This window comes from Sus scrofa, chromosome 1 (assembly GCF_054392235.1).
Source record: "Sus scrofa isolate SSC_HxYL_T2T_F1_AM1 chromosome 1, Sscrofa_HxYL_maternal_Yorkshire_Landrace_v2.0, whole genome shotgun sequence".
NCBI lineage: Eukaryota > Metazoa > Chordata > Mammalia > Artiodactyla > Suidae > Sus > Sus scrofa.
The window spans coordinates 241671191-241688269 of NC_139383.1; the positions used below are offsets into that span (position 1 = coordinate 241671191).

Here is a 17079-nt window from a genome sequence, read left to right on the forward strand (position 1 = left end):
CCCCCATATGCTGAGGGAGTGGCCCAAGAAATGGCAAAAAGACAAAAAAAAAAAAAAAAAAAAAAAAAAAAAAGGAAATATGTCACTTGGCCACTAAACCAAACATTTGGTTCATTCCATCTATTGCTTAATAATTCATAGGTAAGTGTCGAAGAACTGTTCATAAATAAATAATGAACAAAAAGAAAATATCAATGTCATGCTAGTGACTCAAACCAAAAGACAAGAATAAGACTAGGAAAACATGAAAAACACTTCAAATGGGGAGAGCAGAGAAATATTTAGTCTACTTTTAAGAACTCTATCAAAATAAGTAACTCTCTATAATTCCCAATAGAGAGGTTTCAATAAACATGAGAAAACATTTTTAAGCATTATATGACAAAATCATATACTCCAAAGGGATGGATATAGGTATATATATAATTCATTCACTTTGCTGTACACCTGAAACCAACACAACTTTGAAGGTCAACTCTAATAAATTTTTAAGAAATCATATACTCCAGGAACAACTGCATGCATCCTGTTGAGTTGCCACATCCTTCATCTCCAACAGGCCTACCTGACAGAAATCACTGCTAACAATTTGGAGGGGAGTTCAGGTGAGACAGAACACTCTTAAGCTGCTCCTCTAGGGAGTTACCCCATTCCTGTCGAGTCAGGTGTGTTTTGACAAGGTCTTGAGTTGTTTCTGATGTCCATCAAAGTGGAAGATCCCCTGGTTGTTTATTCCCTGTTGTCTCTCAACAAAATCTCTGGGTGTTTATTGCTGTTTCCATGTTTATGATATAAAAAAAAATAATTTGTATGCTTTGAAAATAGTTGTGTTTTTGAGGGAACATCCAAATGTTGGTGTCAATTAGACGAGAACACTGCATGGAGAGGGACGGTTTCCCCTTTGCCCTTTCCCAGAAGGAAATCTAACAGAGGCTGGCCTTGCAGTGTGCACATCTCAAAGGGGTGAGCAGAATCAGAAACTGCTTCAAGGGCCTGTCTCCCAACCAGCTCTACCCTGCATGAATCCCTGACCTTCTAAGCCCAGCAGCAGGCCTTCTTTTCATAAATAAAAACAAAAAAATGTGAGCAGATAGTTCAGCTGAGACTGCTTTGTTAAGGTAATAGTCTTTTGGTGTTTAATCTGCCTGTGTTTGAACAGATAATAAATGCCTTGGCTATGAAAACTAAGGAAGTGAGTCGAATACAGGAATATAGCCGGCTGGTGATGAGACAAAACTAAGAAACAATTACAATGAATTCTTGGGCCGGTGACCTCACTAAATGCCTGCTGTAGCACAGCCTGCCCTGAAAACCCTACCTGGCCCCAGGAATGTATCCTTCCCCAACACAAACCTAGGGTTAAAGAAACAACTGATTAAAAAACTGTTACCTCACAGATGTTTAAGCATCTGTTTTCATCAAACTCAAAAATCTAGTCAAAAATATTTCGTACCCCACTTAATTGAGTGGCACAAAACATACTTTCTTCCAGGGGAAAAAAAAAAATTTTAAGATGGCTTTGAAACAACATGATGAAAACTTTTTCCTTTCCTCAGCACCTTAGTTTGTCACATGACCTTGAAAGGTTCAGTTGAACCTCAGCTTGCATTTCATACCAGCAAACGGTAACATCATCATGGAGACACAGTCCAGCCAGGTTGCAACCAAAGTGGCACTGTACCCAGATTTCTGACCTCTCTACAATATTATGCCTTTTTTTTTTTTTTTTTTTTATGGCTGTACCCGTGGCATACAGAAGATCCCAGACCAGTGATGAAATCAGAGCTATAGCTACCAGCCTATACCATAGCCATAGAAACGCCAGATCCTTAACCCACTGAGCAAGACCGTGTCCTCATGGGTCCTAGTCGGGTTCATTACCACTGAGCCGTGACGGGAACTCCTTATGTCTTTCATTAAATAAGTGTTAAAGCAAAGTGTGTCTAATGCACTGTCAACCTGGCCACATTACTGCCATCGTGGGCCTAACGGGACAGAAATGAGAGTACTCGAATTTTCAGACTGGTATTTCAGAAGTATCCACATTCTTGATAAAACAAGAGAGTGATACCAAGAGTCAGGCTCAATGACAACTATTCAGCACACCAGCTGTATAACTTTCCCTCATGTCTCAAAATTTCCTGGACAGTTCACTATCAAATCCTATTTAACTCAGATCAGCCTTCAAGGCCTGTCACATTTCAAAGAATGTAAGGACTAAAGATTAGGATCCCTGAGTTGAAAAGGGTTTTCAAGATCCTCTATCTCAGAGTTCCCGTCATGGTGCAGTGGAAACAAGTCTGACTGGGAACCATGAGGCTGAGGGTTCGATCCCTGGCCTCGCTCAGTAGGTTAAGGATCCAGCATTGCTGTGAGCTGTGGTGTAGGTCACAGACGCAGCTCCAATCTGATGTTGCTGTGCCTGTGGTGTAGGCCAGCAGCTGTAGCTCAGATTGGACCCCTAGCCTGGGAACCTGTGCTGAGGGTGTAGCCCTAAAAAGCAGAAAAAACAGACAAACTAAATATGTCTACCTCAAACTCTTCATTTAAATTGCAGACATATAAACTGAGGTACAGGGCTATTAAGAGACCAAACTAAATCTAGATCAGGCTAATGGCAAAACTAGACCTGGTAACAAGGTCTCTTGATTCTTGCTATAGTGCTATTAGGCTGACAAAATGCCCCCAATCATTTCTGTGTTCCTCACCAACACAATAACAAAACTCTTCTAAGGAAGGCATCAGAGGTGTCCAGAGAAAACACTGTATTAGCACTCTGGGTAATATGCTAAATTTTCATTAAATTTGGTCCTGACCATTACATGATTTCTGTTAAACTAGGTCTCTCCTGCATAAGCACAGAATAATAGCTGGCCAGATAATAAGCCTGAAATAGTTTAAGATGCAGGAATGACACACTTTATATTATCCACTCCGAAAATGTTCAACATCCGCAGCAATTGCTCTAAGATAAGTATGGGGGTGGGAGACTTTCTAGTACCTCTCCCCCTTACTGAGGTCAAAGAAAAACATTAGTTATACTTTGCTTCTATTAATATGCGAAGCAAATTACATAATAATACATAACAATAACTTCTATTAATGCAAAGTTTGTCAAACTAAGAATTGTGCTTAATAATAATTCTCAAAAAGCTTAAATCAATTAGTTAAAGATTTGATGCATGTAAATATGAAAAGATTACAACAGGTATTTAATTTGTCTACTTCAATTCACTTCACAGATTAATTTTACAGATTAATCCAAAAATCTTTTTATAGGTATTATAAACTTTTAGATTTATAGGACATCTAGTAATAACTGCACCTAAAATATTCAGTAGACACTTTCTGATTTAGCTTTGTCCAAAAGCTTCAGCACATAAAACTGTTTGACACACTGTTGCCACTCAAAACCAAGATGTTTCCCTTCCCTTCTTCTTCAGTGGGTCCATGAATAAGCCACGTCCATGATAAATAAAGAACTGAATGTGAACTGTTTTTGATTCCTTTTTTTTAACCAGAAGTTGTCATTTTTTATCATTAAATGATAACAACAATATGTGCATTGAGCACTTCCTATTAACCAGGCTTTGTTCTAATGGCCTTTACCTACGTCAACTAATTGAACTCTCCAAACAATCTGACAAAAAAGGTAGGTGGTATTACTCTTTTCACACTGAAACCCAGCATTATTCCATCTTAAATGGACTCACAAGACCCTCAAAGTGAGGAAGAAATGTAGAGCCCTCAAAAACGGAATTTGAAGGTAACCACTAGGGGAAAAAAAACTGTTGTCATTTGTGCAAATTTATATCCCTGGCCACTCTGTTACACCCTGTCACAATCCTGTTATATACTACAAATGCCTGGCTTCCTTTCTCATGTCCTGGAATGTGGGAAGAGCTGAGAAAATGGTTTCAAATTCCAGAAGATTTATGTTTTCCTTTTAGTACGAGAATTCCTTACCTTTAAAGCCATATATCCTATGAGAAGGATCAATTTCTAAGGCAAACACTGTTAACACCCTTGGACCAGCACTGCTCAATTACAGTGTCTTAATTCTTTTTTTTTTTTTTGGTCTTTTTGCTATTTCTTTGGGCCGCTCCCGTGGCATATGGAGGTTCCCAGGCTAGGGGTCGAATTGGAGCTGTAGCCACTGGCCTACGCCAGCCAGAGCCACAGCAATGTGGGATCCGAGCCGCGTCTGCAACCTATACCACAGCTCACGGCAACGCCGGATCGCTAACCCACTGAGCAAGGGCAGGGACCAAACTCGCAACCTCATGGTTCCTAGTCGGATTCGCTAACCACTGCGCCACGACGGGAACTCCAACAGTGTCTTAATTCTTGACATTTGAAATCCTAGTTTTCAAACTCTCCCGGTCCAAGTGTGAGTTGAGAGCCCCATGAAAGGTGACAAAGAATGACATCCTCTCAGCTCTGCTTCTCGGCTGAAAGAAGAGAGCCATAAGTATGGAAGTGAAGGGACCATCTCTTTGCAGTGTAATATGCATGCATTCAACCGTATCCACACTTTGTGAGAGCTCCTCCAGGCCCACTGCTGGGCACCAGCGACAATTCGAAGATGGTTATGGAACACCAGAATCATACCAAAGAAGTGAATGAAACACGAATGGTTTCCCAAGTGCCTAGGTGGATGGGCAAAAGGAATATCATGGATGTAGCTCACATCCAGGTATGATAACATCCTGACACAATAGTCTAAATGAGGATGACAGCTGAGCAAGTAACCTCCCCGTTTTAAAAAATACCTGGAGACAGTGTGACAGAAACAAAAGCTAGCAGTGTAAAAATAAAATAATAATATTCACAACAGATAAGGCCCTGTCCCTAGCCCTGGGGATATGTATCAGGTCACTATTTGCACCACACAGAGGAAGCAGCAGAGTTACTATTGCATGGGAAGCAGTTAAGGCAAGATGAATGCTCCAAGGGCAGCAGAGAGCATGGGGAATTGGCCTGCTCTTTTCCAACTAGGTCAGATTCCGAGGCGGCAGGACTTCATGAGTAACTCAAATGAAAGAAAGGTCAGGTAACTGCAAGCTGAAAAGGTAAGGAAGGCGGAGGCTGCAGGCATCAGGAGGCCCAACTTCCATCAGGCTGGCCCCTCCACCATAGGATGGAGGAGGAACAGGGTGAGTCTTGTACCTGCCGGAGGGAACAAACTGTGGAAGCTGGGGGTGAAGCCCAGTGAGAATGAGAGGGCAGGATTTGTTTAGGCATGTGCTTTAGGATTTGTTTAGGCTAGATGCTTGGTGCCATCTAGATACTTATGGTGGCCACACTGCTTATGTGCTAGGTCAACCGTATGGCACTGTATGTAGTAAGTGTCCTAAAGAAAAGCCACATGTTAAATGGCAGGCATGTTCTTACAACATTAAACACTATACTATTAGTCTCTGGTTAACTTTACAAGTGTGTTTTTTTAAAGACAAATTTTGCCTTTATAAAGGAAATATGGGCAACTTAATATTTATGAGCATCAGTTGCTTCATATTTATATCATCAACAGCAGAGGAGCTATTAATTGATAAACTTGTTGGAGGAGTTAAAAGTACAAATAACAGTATTTAACTTAGCACCTAGAGCACAGTAAATTTTCACTAGATGCTGGCTGTTGGTAGTTATTTTTTACTTTTCTTAAAATCCCTTTCAAGGGCCAGAATTTATGCTTTCCATGGTCAGCTATAGGCTGTGTCTCTGCTGTACCCTACTGCCAATACAAAGAGAATATAGACTAGTTTTAACAATTGATCAAATAAAACATAGCTTAGGAAGGACAGCCCCAAGTCATAAAATACAATGCTAAATAATAATAAATGACTTTCAGATTGTGCATTACTGGGGGTTACTTTGGCCTATTCATTAGGCCAAATTTTTAGAACTTCCTTTGGAGGTTATGAAACTGACAAAATATAAGAATGACTCTATGTTAAAACTGATAAGTATTTTCAAGGAACCAACTTCAGTTCAATTATTTGCTCAAGTTAGGGATATGTTTTTAACTGGGCCAGGATATCTGTCACTAAGTACCTCAAAGGTCAGTCGCAACCTAACACCTGTAACCAGGAGCCAGGTGACGGAGTTCCCGTGGTGGCTCAGTGGTTAACGAATCTGACTAGGAACCATGAGGTTGCGGGTTCGATCCCTGACCTTGCTCAGTGGGTTAACGATCCGGCGTTGCCGTGAGCTGTGGTGTAGGTTGCAGACACGGCTTGGATCCCACATTGCTGTGGCTCTGGCTGGCGTAGGCCAGTGGCTACAGCTCCGATTCGACCCCTAGCCTGGGAACCTCCATATGCCGCAGGATCGGGCCAAGAAATGGCAAAAAGACAAAAAAAAAAACTAAGGAGCCAGGTGAGGGAAAGGCAAACAGCCAGGTGGCCAGGCAACAGGGAGCAGGAGAGACTGTGGCCAAACAGTTTAGCCTATAAGTCAATCAAAATGGAAAGGGGGTGGGGATGGGGACACCATCATGTACAAAAAGCTAAGTACACCTGCAAGCTGACTGCAAGCAGACTAGCCCTGCAATCCCTAATAAACTCCTCAGTTCTATGATGATTTCCCTTCTCCCAACTCTGAGGCACACCAAATCATTAGTATTTATGAAAAAAGAAATAAAGACACCAAATGAGAACTAAAGATACTTTGTTATGCATACAATAAAAGCCTTAATATCCCTGTTTTTCAAAGGTGTGGCCTACAAATAGCTGTACAAGAATCATGCAGGGAAAGAGTTCTGCATTTTTATTTTGTAAAATTTTTCTGTTCTAGTCACATGATTAGTTGAATTCTGTCATTCCAAAGTCTCTAGCTTCATTTAAATTTTCCAACTTTCATTCTATGATAAAATATTTTCTTTTCTTCTTGTGGATTATAAGTTGAAGAACCATTAGTTTGTAATCATCTACTTCATCTTTCTATACACAATTTTTATTCTTACTGGTCTTACTACATCTTTCATACTTAGACATAATGTGAAATTTACACATATTAAATGTATTATATTCAAAATCTCCATAAGATACAAATAAACCTTTAAGTAAAATAGAAACTGCCTTCCAAATCAGGATTTTATAATAAATAGTTCTGTGAAAAAACTGTTACTGTACCACTTGCAAATCTTATTCTGCCTAAAAATATGCTTTTGAGGAAATAGCACGAGTCAGTTCTGAATGTTTATCAAAACATTATAGCACAGCATATAATGAATACCCAGTAAGCATTCATCACACACTGCTTTATTCCCTCACTTATTTTTTATTTCTATAATTACTAAGAATCACTGTCTTCCTTCCTACTCCCCACAATATGCAGTATTTCACAATCGTTCAAAAGAAAGTATCAAAAGAAAAATCAGAGAAATCTCTCCTTTCCAAATAACTGCTGACATATCTAACGATAACATAATCAATTATCTACAGGAAATTCTTGGAAACTAAGAACCTAAAGAAAAAGTGGCACTGCAATTCTGGGAATCCTATATGTTCAGCCTGGGCCTCACCCCTAGGGGTTGTAGGATCTGCAGGTGTAAGCCAAATGAGATCTTCTGTACAACCTCCACCCTCTAAAGCCAGGGCAAAGGTGAGTGAACAAATACTTTGCCTCTACATTCAATACCATTTCTTTTTTTTTTTTTTTTTTTTTTTTTTGCTTTTTAGGGCTGTACCCGCAACATATAGTTCCCAGGCTAGGGGTCAAATCAGATACAGCTGCCAGCCTACACCACAACCACAACAATGCAAGATCTGAGTCATGTCTGAGATCCATACCACAGCTCACAGTAACGCCAGATCCTTAACCCACTGAGAGAGGCCAGGGATCGAACCTGCATTCTTATGGATCCTAGTCGGGTTCATTAACTGCTGAGCCACAAAGGGAACTCCCACCACTTCTTTTCTATTTTACTCACGTAAGAATACCCCTGAACTAAATATGATAATCATATCTTCATTCTTCTGGGTATTAGAGAAGACAATAGGTACAACTTTGGTTTTATTTGTTATTAGAGGTAAGGAAGCTATAATTCTACTTAAAATACTGCCCATTCTTTTCTCTCATTTTTTCCATTCCATTTTCTTCTCTTCTAACCCCCTCAAAATCAAGAGATTGGTGAAATAATTGATATTGGTAGGAATCTCTATGATAGGAATCTCTTTTTCTATTTCAAGTCTTTATTTTAGTACATTTGGCTTGACTACTCTAAGACATGAATTTTAATACATTTGAATATAATTTTCAAATGCGTTAGAATGTACCCAGGATTTTGTTTTTATTCAGGTATGGTGAGGAGACAACAGCCACTGAAAACACAGTTTGTTACTCACAGTTCCCAAGAGGATGGACACATTATACGTGTGGAGCCACAAGGGGAAGCACCAAGGTCAGAGGAGGCAGAGGATGAGGGGAAAGCATGGGCGAGAGTCTTTACTGTGGTTTTCACAGTAAGAAACAGCAGGCTGATGGCACAGGTTAGTTTGAATAATCTCAGCAGACTCTGTGGTATAGGGACTGCCCCTTAATGCCCAGCACAAGGTCCTGGGGAGATATTAGGGCAAAGGGGATAGTGGTTCACCTTTGAGAGCTTTAAAGGAGGTAGTAGGCAGGTACAGGCTCTCTGGGTTGGTTGATTTACATATGAAAAGATGCTCAAAGGGGAGTCAGTTGCTATCTTTAGGATTAGCCAGCCCTGGGAGCCCTGGAAGCCAAATAGTCAAGAATATACAGTTAACACAAAATATTGTTTGTAAAAAAAAATGGGATACTTAAAGTAAGACCACAGAGAATCCAAAGTATCATTTTAGCTTATTACATAATTTTCCCTTCATGAACCCTAAAACAAGTAGAAAAATATAAACTTAAAAGAGTTTGTTTTCTTGCCTTCATTTTTCATGTCTATTTTTTTTTTAAATGCAGTCCTAGGGAGTATAGAAAAACTGGAAATCATTTTGTATAATCAACCATTTCATAAAAGATACATGATATCATTCTCTGCATGAGATCTCTTTAATACAGTTCATTATTTGAAACACATAGCTCAGGATCCAACAAACTAAAAGTCTAAAATACTCTTCCTTTCAAAGCATAGCTAACAAAACCAAAATAAAATGTTCTTTCCTTTAAAAGTAACATCTCGTAATATTTTTACATACAAAATTCAAGTAACAAAAACAGGAGTTCCTCAGTGGCTCAGCTAATTAAGGACCAGACATTGTCACTGCAATGGCTTGGGTTGCTGCTGTGGTACAGGTTTGATCCCAAACCAGGGAACTTCCAACTGCTGTGGGTATGGCCAAAAAGAAAAAAAATTAAAGTAACAAAACAGATGCTTTCAGAACCTAACTGATTACTTTGCAGTTTGAGTTCATACTCATTACCAAAACCAATGGGAAACAACTAGAAAATCAAATAAAATAAACAAAATAATTGTTTTAAGACACTGATTAATAGGCAACACATGACCACAAATAAAGCAAATCCTTTGACTGCCCCCGGATAACTGCCTGAAAGCTGTTTCTACAGAACATGGCAAGAACTGAGATGTAAGTTCAGGGAGGCTGAAAAGGCTAAAAATTGCACAGTAGAATAATGGAAGGAGAGAGCTGTACAGAGAGAAAGAGCTCTAGAGATGTGGAGAGGCACACCTTTGAGTCTGTGGCTCAAAAATGATCTAAGAATGAGTAGGATGACACTCCATGAGACTTGGAGAAAAACCACTAGAAAGCATAATCCAAACAATTCCCAGAGTTCACCCGTGTTCACATTCCCACTGGTCCAAAAGAATCATGGGTCACTGAGTCATCAGAAGCTGAGGTAACCACAGAATAAAGAGTGCTCTAAACTCATGCTAACAAAGCCTAAAAGCAAGTCTAAAAATTGTCAAACTAATTCCATGTGAATTAGCTAAATGACAAAACAAAGTCCACCGCCATTTAAGGGAATCCCCCAAATCCAGCAACCAACAATGTAAAAGATCCACAACGTCTGGCATCCAACCCAAAACAAGAAAAGATGACCTAGAAGCAGGCGAAAACTCAATAAAATTAGATCCAGGAAAGATAAGTTGGCATTCTCAGACAACAATATATTTTCAAAAAGCTACATTAATTATGTTCCACAAGCTTAAGATGCAGAGGAAAACGTAAACACAATGAAGAAAGTAAGGAATACAGAAAAAAATCCAAAAAGAATTTCTAGCCATTAAAAGTACAATATCTAAGATGAAAAATACAAGATGGAAATAATAGCAGATAAACTGAAGAGAAAACATTGTAAACCTAAGGCCACAGTGATGGAAATGATGAAAAATGAAGCACAGAGAGAAAAAAGACTGGAAAAAATGAACAGGCTCAGTGATATGTGGAACAATAGCAAGTTATTGAACATACTTAGAATTTTAGTCCTACCTGGAAAAGGAGGGGAGTATGGTGGGAATATAAGAAGGAAACATTTGAAGAAACAAAGGGAAAAAGACACATTACATATAGAGACCCAAGGATTCACTACTTTCAAAAAACACTTCAAATGTAATGATAAAATGGTTTAAAAATAAATGAAGGGACAAGATACATCATGCTAACACTAGTCAAAAGAAAATGACTGTAGATATAGTAATATTAGATGAAGTAGGTTTTAAAGCAAATAATATTATCAGGAATAAATATGATCATTTCATAATGACAGAAGTATTGATTTATGGAAAGGACATAATCCTAAATGTTTCAAAATATAAGAAGCAAATGATAGGACTGCAGAGAGAAACAGACAAGTCCACAATTACATTCAGTGATTTCAATACCTCTTTCTCAAAAAATAGAATAAAAAAAGCATGAAAGACAAAGAGGACATTACTATGCAATTTATTAACATATTTAACAAACACTATTATGCATTTTATCTCATTAATATTTACAGAACACTTTTCCCAACAACAGAAAAAAAATATTATTTTTCAAGTACCTACAAAACATTTATTATGATAGACCATATTTTGGGCTATAATTCTCGTATCAATGAATTTTATAAGACTCATATAAAATACATTCTCTGACTACAATGAACTTTAAAAAATATCAATAAACTTACTATGGTAATCATTTCATGAGTAAGTCAGTCAAATAATTATGCTGTACGCCTTAAACTTACATAGTGCTATTATATGTCAGTTATATCACTGGAAGAAATAAAAATTTAATTTAAAAACTTTAAAAATCAACAACAGAAACATATCTCAAGAAATCTTGCAACTAAAAAGCACACAAGAAAAATCAAATGGGAAACTAGAAAGTCTTAAAAACAAAATGATAATGAAAACACTGTATGTCAAATGTGAAATGCCACTAAAGCAGTACTTAGAAATTAATAGCACCAAATACCTATATTAAGAAAAAAAAGGGGGAGTTCCCGTCGTGGCGCAGTGGTTAACGAATCCGACTAGGAACCGTGAGTGAGGTTGTGGGTTCGATCCCTGCCCTTGCTCAGTGGGTTAACGATCCGGCGTTGCCGTGAGCTGTGGTGTAGGTTGCAGACTCGGCTCGGATCCCGCGTTGCTGTGGCTCTGGTGTAGGCTGGTGGCTACAGCTCCGATTCAACCCCTAGCCTGGGAGCCTCCATATGCCGCGGGAGCAGCCCAAGAAATGGCAAAAAAAAAAAAAAAAGTCTCAAATCCATATCCTCAGTTTCTACCTGAAGTAATAAAAAAAAAAAAAAAATAAAAGCACATTAAACCCAAAATACATAGAAGAAAGGAAAATGAAAGATCAGACCAGAAATCAGCAAATAATGATTCACCACTTAACAAAACATGTGATCATTTCAATAGACACAGAAGCATTTGAGAAAACCCCATATCCGTTCCTTAAAAAAACTCTCAGCAAAGCAGAAATAGAAGGGAATTTCCTGCACTTGATAATCTATGAAAAATCTGCAGCTCTTATCACACACCTCAGAAGGACTGAATGCTTTCACCTTAAGATCAAGAATAAGACGAAGATGTCCTCTCTTATCACTTCTACCAACAATGTACTGAAAATTCTCTTCAATGCAGTAAGCAAGAGCAAGAAATAAAAGGTATCCAGATTGGAAAGAAAGTCCTAATTCACAGATAACATATGACCTAAGATCAGTATTCAAGATCAAAGATACCACTACATACACCAAATGAATACTAAATTTTTTAAAATATCATTTACAATAGAATCAAAACTATGAAAAACTTAGGGATAAATATGACAACAGATGTGCAAGACTGTACCACACATTACTGATAGAAATTTTTAAAACCCTCATAAATGGGGAAATAAACTGTTTTTCCTAAAAAGTGTCAAGATGTCAGTTCTCCCTGTATTGATCTACAGAGTTAATTCAACACTTTATCCAAATTCCAGAGGTCTCTAGTGTAGAAACTGACAAGATGATATAAAATTCACGTGAAAATACAAGGGCTTGGAAGACCCAAAACAAAATTTAAAAAGAATAAAGTTGAAGGGTTAATATCTCATTTAAAAAATTTTTAAAAAGCTACACTAATCAAAATCAAGGGAAACAAATAGATCAAAGGAATATATAGGACACACACACAATTACAAAAGTGTAAAGGCAATTTGGGGGAGAAAAGAGAATCTTCAACAGATAGGATAGAACAATTGGATATCCTTATGCTTAAAAATAAAATGCAATCCATACCTCATACCATCTATATACATTTAAAAGATTTTCTCCTATGTTTTCCTGTAGAAGTTTTATTTTTTTATTTTTTGTCTTTTTGCCTTTTCTAGGGCCACTCCTGCGGCACATGGAGGTTCCCAGGCTAGGGGTCCAATCAGAGCTGTAGCCACCAGCCTACACCAAAACCACAGCAACGCGGGATCCAAGCCCCGTCTGTGACCTATACCACAGCCCACGGCAACTCGGGACCCTTAACCCACTGAGCAAGGCCAGAGATCAAACCCACAACCTTATGGTTCCTAGCTGGATTCATTAACCACTGAGCCGTGACAGGAACTCCCCTGTAGAAGTTTTATAGTTACAGATTTTACATTAGATCTAGAAGGAAACACAGGAGAAAAGTTGTGACCTTGGGTTACCCAAAGATTTCTTAGCCACGACACCAATTGCATCATCCATAAAAAGAAAACACCTGATAAAACAGATTTCATCAAAATTAAAAACTACTTTTCAAAAGACATCATTAGAATAAAAAGACAACCCACAAAGAGAAAATATTTACAAAACATGTACCTGGACTTGCATCCAGAAAATATTAAAAACTCTCAAAACTCAATAACAAGGAATCCAAACCAAAAAAAAAAAAAAATGGACAAAAGATGTGCACACTTCACCAAAGAAGTTACGCAGATGGCAAATCACATGGAAAATTACTTGACATTAGTCATTAAAGAAATGCAAAGTAAAACCACAATGAGATACTACTTCACACCTACTGAAATGACAAAAATGTAAAGGCCTGACCTTGCCAAACACCAGCAATGACGTGGAGCAATGGGACCTCCTGCACTGCTGAAGGGAATGTAAAATGTTACAACCACCTCGAAAAACAACTTGGTCTACACCTACTATGTGTGCTAGCCATTTAGGTCCTCACTCAAGAGGTCTATACAAGGACCTGTACATGAATGCTCATGGCAGCTTTACCTTTGGTAACCAAAACTGGAAACAATTCAAGTAACCATCCACAGGTGAACAAAGAAAATGCAGTAAATCCATACAAGACAGTATGCCACAGGCCAAAAAGGAGCAAACCATTGATATATGCAGTAATACATTTGAATCTCAAAATAACTCTAGTGAGTAGAAAAGACAAAAGTAGACATTACCACAGAATCTCATATTTGTAAAATTCTAATAAACGCAAATTAGTCTGTGGTAGCAGGAATCAGGTCAGCTGCTCCCCTGGAGGAACAAGGGCTGGGAGGGTGGGAAACAGGAAACTTTGGGGTTTTATGAATCTGTTCTTATCCTGATGGCAGTGATGTGTATAAATGACAAAATTTATCAAAGTTCACATGCTAAATATGTGCAGTTTACCGTATATCAATTAATTAAATCTCAAAAAAGCTGTTATAAAATGTAATTATAACAGACTATAGGGACCTATGTGAATTACATTTTACATACAAACAGAGTATTTCACTATTTATGTTTTTCTTTGTAATAGGATTTGACTACCCTGCAAAGCAGTTTAAATTTTTTAAAGGTAATTACAGTTCCCCAAAGGAATGAAATTCATTTTCCTTAGGCATGGTTCACTAGAGCAATATGCCTCCCTACAGCAGAAACACCGAATCTCAGCACCAGCCAAAACCTCACCAGCGGAAAAGTAAACAGGGCATTCATAAACATGAAAACAGTTTATTCATCATAAAGTCAGGAAATTCCAAGCTTAGAGGCCCACAAAGGAGCAGAAATAATGAATTTGTGGAAAATAATGATATTCAGTCTGTGATGGCACACATGCCTCCTAAAACGCTACCATTTTCCAATACTAACCCCTGGCACAAGCGATGGCTTGTGGACCCCACCACCCTCCTATACTGTGTTTTCTCCCAGTGTCTGCACGTGCTTTCTCAGCAGCGGTCAAAGGCCCTGCCCTCCTCCCATGCTACCTGACCCGACCTCGGCACGACACCATTGATTCCTGTTCCATCACCACTGATTCCTGTCCCAGGTCCTTTTTGGCCTGGGTTGGGTCGGTCAGTCCATCAGCTGCCGCTTCTTTCCCTCTCTCATGGCCTCTTTCAGATTCATTCTTCCTCATCTGCTTTTCTTTCTCAACTGTTTTTAATTTCATCTGCTTTTCAGAACTTCAAATCTTCCTGGGACTCTAACAGTAGGGAACTTTTTGAACCCTGAGTGCTTCTTGGGAAGAGGAACTGGGGAATGAGAAGCTATCCCATCCCAGTACACAGACACCCCTGGTAGTCCAACAACATTTTCTCATGTGGAGGGAAGATTCTAGTCCCTAGGTCAAAGCCATCTGTCGTCACTCTACACCACCAAGGGTTCATGTCCCCAGACTGCAGTTTTTTATATCTGAACGTCACCCACACAACCATTAGGCTTCGGCCACCTGCTGTGCCTAGAACCAGCCCCTCTTCTTCAAAGTCTCCGTCCCAGTCTCACTGGCAGATGTCCATTTCCACCTTTTCCACGCTAAAGTGCCTCAGGTTCCCCTTCTTAGCCGCCATGAAAAGCTGTGCAGTACTGGTACCTGCTGCTCCACAGATAAGCCTTTAAACCACAGTAAGTGAACAAAAAGCAGACACAAAAGGCCACATATTATATGATTCCATTTATATGAAAAGCCCAGAACAGGCAAATCCACTGCACAGAATGTAGATTAGCAGTGATGGGGCCGGGGCGGCGGGGAGAAATGGAGAGTGACTGCTGGTATGTACAGGCTTTGTTAGGGATGAGGATGTTCTGGAATCGGATGGCGGGGATGACTGAACAATGCTGTGAATGCAGTTAAAAAAAAAAAAACACTGTACATTTTAAAATGGTGAGTTTTATGTTATGTAAATTATATCTCAGTTTTCTAAAAAAGATTCTCAAGAACTTGAAACTGTGCAAAGGCAGAAACAAAGACACCAAGGACTCCATTTGCTTAGCATAAAGAGTTTTAGGGCCACTTCAGATAAAATTAAGGCCCTGCAGGTTAAATGAACCACTAAATTCAAAGGGTGATTTATTTTCCTCTTTTTCTCTGCAGAACAAACTAAAACTAAAGATTTCTTTAGGTGTCTTCCAATTCTTAGACCAATGATAATGAAGGTATCAAGATACCTAAGCATTCATTTACGATACAGTTTCCTTCCTCTTGGACTCTAAGTCTATCTGGAATAACCTAATGCAACAGCAAAGGAAAAAGTCATTTAAATTAGGCTATTAGACAAGGCAGTGACATTCGATGCATTTAATGTATTTCCCAGACACTATCTCAAATGCTTTCCATTTCCCAATCAACAACACTGCTCTGTTCTAACAGATCTGGCCATCAGATGTAATTGGCCTTCAATTACATTTCATTCCAAATTAATCTTCGTAGTGTAGCAAACCAAAGGAAAGACAATGCTGTTTGCATTGCACTGTATGCCAGGCCTCTTAAAGAGAACTCCAGGAGAAAAACATGAGTCAGAGCTGACCGAGTGAGTAATTCCTAAGTGCAGGGATCTTATAGGAAATCACCTCCTATGGGCAGGCTCTTAGCCTCTTGCAGAGTCTGGGGGAAGTGATGCCACCAGCATCTGTATCTAGGAGAGGCCAGCGCTTTCCCCAGTGAGGAAGGGTGCAAGAGTTTCCGTCAAATAAAAATATGTTGGACAAATCATGACAGGACAGCAGTCTTTCACTGAAGAAATTACAATTTACATAAATTTTGAGGCTCACTTAATCTGCATATATCCTGCCCAGGCCTGTGATTTCTAAGCACTGGGAGATAACAGTAATTCCTTCCAAAAGCAGTCAAGCAGCCCATTCAGTCTTCTTCTATCCTCTAAATGCTCCCTTTGGCCTTGCCACCTGCAGGTGGGAAATACAACTGTGGCTCTACTAATGATTTCACACTCTTGTGCTTCCCTGTAATTTCCTAACACACCCGAATTACTATCCAGGGCCCTAAAGCAGCAATTTAAGAATTTCTGCTGGCCTGAAAGTTAATGCAACCATCAAAGTTTCCAATTTAAACTCAGGAATTAGCTTGTTTACCACCAAGATCTTGCCTCCTTATACAATTAGTCTGATACAACAGTTTAACACTGAAGAATAAAACTAAGGCCAACTTATAAAGAGAAAAGTCATAAAAAATAAAGATTATGAGAGGCAATAAATAAATGGGATGACCAGTCCTTTATTTGGTGAAGGAAAAAAGTCATAGAAAAGAGATTATACATGTGTGGCCGTGTGTGTGTGTGTGTGTTAGTAAATACCACAAGTTTTACTAACATACTAAGATTTTAAATACCACACAGCAACATGGTTTGAGTAGCACTGGAAAACGTGCTGGCTTACTTACTAGCCACATCAACAGTACTATCTGGT

The 17079-nt window shown here is 38.9% G+C and overlaps 1 protein-coding gene and 1 long non-coding RNA gene across 4 annotated transcripts in view; one reads left to right on the forward strand and one right to left on the reverse strand.

Annotated features, from left to right (window-relative positions):
* Positions 1-17079, reverse strand: part of GNAQ (G protein subunit alpha q) — a 305513-nt gene that overhangs the window by 226131 nt on the left and 62303 nt on the right. The gene's annotated exons all lie outside the window — the stretch shown is intronic.
* On the forward strand, positions 7644-16294 carry LOC146407076 (uncharacterized). Its single transcript, XR_014823055.1, has 2 exons — positions 7644-11420; positions 13035-16294. It is a non-coding gene; the product is annotated as an uncharacterized LOC146407076 (long non-coding RNA).